The sequence below is a fragment of the Procambarus clarkii genome, chromosome 19 (assembly GCF_040958095.1).
Source record: "Procambarus clarkii isolate CNS0578487 chromosome 19, FALCON_Pclarkii_2.0, whole genome shotgun sequence".
NCBI lineage: Eukaryota > Metazoa > Arthropoda > Malacostraca > Decapoda > Cambaridae > Procambarus > Procambarus clarkii.
The window spans coordinates 18230114-18236877 of NC_091168.1; positions in this window are offsets into that span (position 1 = coordinate 18230114).

Sequence of the window (6764 nt, forward strand, 5' to 3'; positions counted from 1 at the left end):
TTCATCTTGGGTAATCTCTTCTAACAATGGGAGCTGCTCAGGCTCGGTTGTGAACACTCCATGGAATTTTGCATTCAGTACCTCGCAGATTTCCTTGTCGCTTTCTGTATATGCCCCTTCTGTTTTCCTCAGTCTTGTCACTTGGTCATTTACCGACATCTTCCTTCTTATATGGCTATGTAATAATTTAGGTTGCTTTTTCGCTTTGACTGCAATATCATTCTCATAATTTCTTTCCGACACTCGTCTTATGTTAATGTAATCATTCCTAGCTCTGTTACATCTAATCCTGTTGTCCTCTGTCCTTTGTCTTCTGTACTTCCTCCACTCCCTCCTGCTTCTCACCTTTGCTTCCTGACACTGTCTATTAAACCATGGGTTATTATATTCCCTCCTGCTTTTTTCCTTTATTGTTGGAATAAATCTCTCTTCAGCCTCCTTGCATTTCAATATGACTTGGTTCATCATACCTTGCACTGTTTTTCCTCTAAGTTCTTCCTCCCACTGCACTTCTCCCAGGTAGTCCCTTATCCTTCTGTAGTCCCCTTTTCTGTAATCAAGTCTCCTTTCCCGGACCTCTTGTCCTTTGGTCACAATTTTAAGCTCCATCATGTAGTCAAAGACTAGGACACAATGGTCACTGGCTCCTAGTGGTATTTCATGTTCCAACTGCTCGATGTCTTCTACATTCTGGGTGAAAATGAGATCTAATAGGCTGGGCGTATCCCCTCCTCTTTCCCTAGTATCTTCCTTCACATGCTGTGTTAGGAAATTCCTGTCAATAACGTCTACCAGCTTCGCTCCCCAGGTCTCCTCCCCGCCATGGGGATTCCTCGTTTCCCAATCTATCTCTCCGTGATTTAGGTCCCCCATGACCAGCAGCTTCGCTCTCATTCTATGTGCTATAGTTGCTGCCCTCTGCAGTTCATCTATACATGTCTTGTTGCTGTCCTCGTACTCCTGCCTGGGCCTTCTACTGTTTGGTGGGGGATTGTAGAGTATCACGATTACAATCTTCTTCCCATCCACTGTCAGAGTTCCATGTATGAAGCTCGTGTGTGCTTGTGTGTGTGTGTGTATGTGTGTGTGTGTGTGTGTGTGTGTGTGTGTGTGTGTGTGTGTGTGTGTGTGTGTGTGTGTGTGTGTGTGTGTGTGTGTGTGTGTGTGTGTGTGTGTGTGTGTGTGTGTGTGTGTGTGTGAATGTGAGTGTGAGTGTGAGTGTGAGTGTGGGTGTGTGTGAGTGTGAGTGTGAGTGTGTGTGTTGAGCATGGGGCCCCCAAGGTGCAGTGCTCTCCCCCATCTAGGGGCGCCGGGTCAAGCAGCAACACCTCGCACCACAGAACCACAAAATACAAACATCCAAACTGAACGCTTCACCATTGCCGCTCATGGATCATTTACTACGCCAGCGTCTCCAAATGGCTGCTGGCACTAACTGCTTGTTTGCTAGTTACGGCTGAGTGATTGATGGCCCCGCTAGATGGATGGATGGATGGCTTGGGAGGACGGGGGGAGGGGAGGATGGGAATCACAAGGGGAGTGCCAGGATGTTGGTTAGACCCATCTCATTCTCAGAGGATAGGAAGTGTTACTTTGGTTTGCCTCTCCGTTGTGGTTCCTGCATGAGCACTTCACGCGATGATAGGACCCGAGGACAGAACACCTATCCCTGCTTCACCTAGTCTCGTCTCGCCCAACCTCTCCTAGCTCATCCTCACCTAGCCTTGTCTCGCCTAACCCAGCCTCACCTAACCCAGCCTCACCTAACCTCAGCTTCACCTAACCCAGCCTCACCTAACCCAGCCTCACCTAACCCCAGCCTCGCCTAACCCAGCCTCACCTAACCTCAGCCTCACCTAACCCAGCCTCACCTAACCTCAGTCTCACCTAACCCAGCCTCACCTAACCCAGCCTCACCTAACCCAGCCTCACCTAACCTCAGCCTCACCTAACCCAGCCTCACCTAACCTCAGCCTCACCTAACCCAGCCTCACCTAACCCAGCCTCACCTAACCCAGCCTCACCTAACCCAGCCTCACCTAACCCCAGCCTCACCTAACCCAGCCTCACCTAACCCAGCCTCACCTAACCTCAGTCTCACGTAACCCAGCCTCACCTAACCCCAGCCTCACCTAATCCAGCCTCACCTAACCCCAACCTCACCTAACCCCAGCCTCACCTAATATAGCCTCACCTAACCCAGCCTCACCTAACCCCAGCCTCACCTAACCCAGCCTCACCTAACCCAGCCTCACCTAACCCAGCCTCACCTAACCCCAGCCTCACCTAACCCAGCCTCACCTAACCCCAGCCTCACCTAACCCCAGCCTCACCTAACCCCAGCTTCACCTAACCCCAGCCTCACCTAACCCCAGCCTCACCTAACCCCAGCCTCACCTAACCCAGCCTCACCTAACCCAGCCTCACCTAACCCAGCCTCACCTAACCCCAGCCTCACCTAACCCAGTCTCACCTAACCCAGCCTCACCTAACCCAGCCTCACCTAACCCAGCCTCACCTAACCCCAGCCTCACCTAACCCAGCCTCACCTAACCCAGCCTCACCTAACCCAGCCTCACCTAACCCAGCCTCACCTAACCCAGCCTCACCTAACCCAGCCTCACCTAACCCGTGCCTCACCTAACCCAGCCTCACCTAACCCAGCCTCACATAACCCAGCCTCACCTAACCTCAGCCTCACCTAACCCAGCCTCACCTAACCCAGCCTCACCTAACCCAGCTTCACCTAACCCAGCCTCACCTAACCCAGCCTCACCTAACCCAGCCTCGCCTAACCGAGCTTCACCTAACCCAGCCTCACCTAACCCAGCCTCACCTAACCCAGCCTCACCTAACCCAGCCTCACCTAACCCAGCCTCACCTAACCCAGCCTCACCTAACCCAGCCTCACCTAACCCCAGCCTCACCTAACCCAGTCTCACCTAACCCAGCCTCACCTAACCCAGCCTCACCTAACCCAGCCTCACCTAACCCCAGCCTCACCTAACCCAGCCTCACCTAACCCAGCCTCACCTAACCCAGCCTCACCTAACCCAGCCTCACCTAACCCCAGCCTCACCTAACCCAGCCTCACCTAACCCAGCCTCACCTAACCCAGCCTCACCTAACCCAGCCTCACCTAACCCAGCCTCACCTAACCCGTGCCTCACCTAACCCAGCCTCACCTAACCCAGCCTCACATAACCCAGCCTCACCTAACCTCAGCCTCACCTAACCCAGCCTCACCTAACCCAGCCTCACCTAACCCAGCTTCACCTAACCCAGCCTCACCTAACCCAGCCTCACCTAACCCAGCCTCGCCTAACCGAGCTTCACCTAACCCAGCCTCACCTAACCCAGCCTCACCTAACCCAGCCTCACATAACCCAGCCTCACCTAACCTCAGCCTCACCTAACCCAGCCTCACCTAACCCAGCCTCACCTAACCCAGCTTCACCTAACCCAGCCTCACCTAACCCAGCCTCACCTAACCCAGCCTCGCCTAACCGAGCTTCACCTAACCCAGCCTCACCTAACCCAGCCTCACCTAACCCAGCCTCACCTAACCCAGCCTCACCTAACCCAGCCTCACCTAACCCAGCCTCACCTAACCCAGCCTCACCTAACCCAGCCTCACCTAACCCCAGCCTCACCTAACCCAGTCTCACCTAACCCAGCCTCACCTAACCCAGCCTCACCTAACCCAGCCTCACCTAACCCCAGCCTCACCTAACCCAGCCTCACCTAACCCAGCCTCACCTAACCCAGCCTCACCTAACCCAGCCTCACCTAACCCCAGCCTCACCTAACCCAGCCTCACCTAACCCAGCCTCACCTAACCCAGCCTCACCTAACCCAGCCTCACCTAACCCAGCCTCACCTAACCCGTGCCTCACCTAACCCAGCCTCACCTAACCCAGCCTCACATAACCCAGCCTCACCTAACCTCAGCCTCACCTAACCCAGCCTCACCTAACCCAGCCTCACCTAACCCAGCTTCACCTAACCCAGCCTCACCTAACCCAGCCTCACCTAACCCAGCCTCGCCTAACCGAGCTTCACCTAACCCAGCCTCACCTAACCCAGCCTCACCTAACCCAGCCTCACATAACCCAGCCTCACCTAACCTCAGCCTCACCTAACCCAGCCTCACCTAACCCAGCCTCACCTAACCCAGCTTCACCTAACCCAGCCTCACCTAACCCAGCCTCACCTAACCCAGCCTCGCCTAACCGAGCTTCACCTAACCCAGCCTCACCTAACCCAGCCTCACCTAACCCAGCCTCACCTAACCCAGCCTCACCTAACCCAGCCTCACCTAACCCAGCCTCGCCAAACCCAGCCTCCCCTAACCCAGCCTCCCCTAACCCAGCCTCCCCTAACCCAGCCTCCCCTAACCCCGCCTCTCCTAACCCCAGCCTCCCCTAACCCAGCCTCACCTAACCCAGCCTCTCCTAACCCCAGCCTCCCCTAACCAGCCTCCCCTAACCCAGCCTCACCTAACCCAGCCTCCCCTAACCCAGCCTCACCTAACCCCAGCCTCCCCTAACCAGCCTCGCCTAACCCAGCCTCACCTAATCCAGCCTCCCCTAACCCAGCCTCACCTAACCCAGCCTCGCCTAACCCAGCCTCTCCTAACCCCAGCCTCCCCTAACCAGCCTCCCCTAACCCAGCCTCGCCTAACCCCAGCCTCACCTAACCCAGCCTCACCTAACCCAGCCTCACCTAACTTAGCCTCACCTAACCCAGCCTCACCTAACCCAGCCTCACCTAACCCAGCCTCACCTAACCCCAGCCTCACCTAACCCAGCCTCACCTAACCCAGCCTCACCTAACTTAGCCTCACCTAACCCAGCCTCACCTAACCCAGCCTCACCTAACCCCAGCCTCACCTAACCCAGCCTCACCTAACCCCAGCCTCACCTAACCCCAGCCTCACCTAACCCCAGCTTCACCTAACCCCAGCCTCACCTAACCCCAGCCTCACCTAACCCCAGCCTTACCTAACCCAGCCTCACCTAACCCAGCCTCACCTAACCCCAGCCTCACCTAACCCAGTCTCACCTAACCCAGCCTCACCTAACCCAGCCTCACCTAACCCAGCCTCACCTAACCCCAGCCTCACCTAACCCAGCCTCACCTAACCCAGCCTCACCTAACCCAGCCTCACCTAACCCAGCCTCACCTAACCCAGCCTCACCTAACCCAGCCTCACCTAACCCGTGCCTCACCTAACCCAGCCTCACCTAACCCAGCCTCACCTAACCCAGCCTCACCTAACCTCAGCCTCACCTAACCCAGCCTCACCTAACCCAGCCTCACCTAACCCAGCTTCACCTAACCCAGCCTCACCTAACCCAGCCTCACCTAACCTAGCCTCGCCTAACCGAGCTTCACCTAACCCAGCCTCACCTAACCCAGCCTCACCTAACCCAGCCTCACCTAACCCAGCCTCACCTAACCCAGCCTCGCCTAACCCAGCCTCCCCTAACCCAGCCTCCCCTAACCCAGCCTCCCCTAACCCAGCCTCCCCTAACCCCGCCTCTCCTAACCCCAGCCTCCCCTAACCCAGCCTCACCTAACCCAGCCTCTCCTAACCCCAGCCTCCCCTAACCAGCCTCCCCTAACCCAGCCTCACTTAACCCAGCCTCCCCTAACCCAGCCTCACCTAACCCCAGCCTCCCCTAACCAGCCTCGCCTAACCCAGCCTCACCTAATCCAGCCTCCCCTAACCCAGCCTCACCTAACCCAGCCTCGCCTAACCCAGCCTCACCTAACCCCAGCCTCCCCTAACCAGCCTCGCCTAACCCAGCCTCACCTAATCCAGCCTCCCCTAACCCAGCCTCACCTAACCCAGCCTCGCCTAACCCAGCCTCTCCTAACCCCAGCCTCCCCTAACCAGCCTCCCCTAACCCAGCCTCGCCTAACCCCAGCCTCACCTAACCCAGCCTCACCTAACCCAGCCTCACCTAACTTAGCCTCACCTAACCCAGCCTCACCTAACCCAGCCTCACCTAACCCAGCCTCACCTAACCCCAGCCTCACCTAACCCAGCCTCACCTAACCCAGCCTCACCTAACTTAGCCTCACCTAACCCAGCCTCACCTAACCCAGCCTCACCTAACCCAGCCTCGCCTAACCCCAGCCTCCCCTAACCCAGCCTCCCCTAACCCCGCCTCTCCTAACCCCAGCCTCCCCTAACCCAGCCTCACCTAACCCAGCCTCTCCTAACCCCAGCCTCCCCTAACCAGCCTCCCCTAACCCAGCCTCACCTAACCCAGCCTCCCCTAACCCAGCCTCACCTAACCCCAGCCTCCCCTAACCAGCCTCGCCTAACCCAGCCTCACCTAATCCAGCCTCCCCTAACCCAGCCTCACCTAACCCAGCCTCGCCTAACCCAGCCTCTCCTAACCCCAGCCTCCCCTAACCAGCCTCCCCTAACCCAGCCTCCCCTAACCCAGCCTCCCCTAACCCCGCCTCTCCTAACCCCAGCCTCCCCTAACCCAGCCTCACCTAACCCAGCCTCTCCTAACCCCAGCCTCCCCTAACCAGCCTCCCCTAACCCAGCCTCACTTAACCCAGCCTCCCCTAACCCAGCCTCACCTAACCCCAGCCTCCCCTAGCAGCCTCGCCTAACCCAGCCTCACCTAATCCAGCCTCCCCTAACCCAGCCTCACCTAACCCAGCCTCGCCTAACCCAGCCTCTCCTATCCCCAGCCTCCCCTAACCAGCCTCCCCTAACCCACCCTCGCCTAACCCCAGCC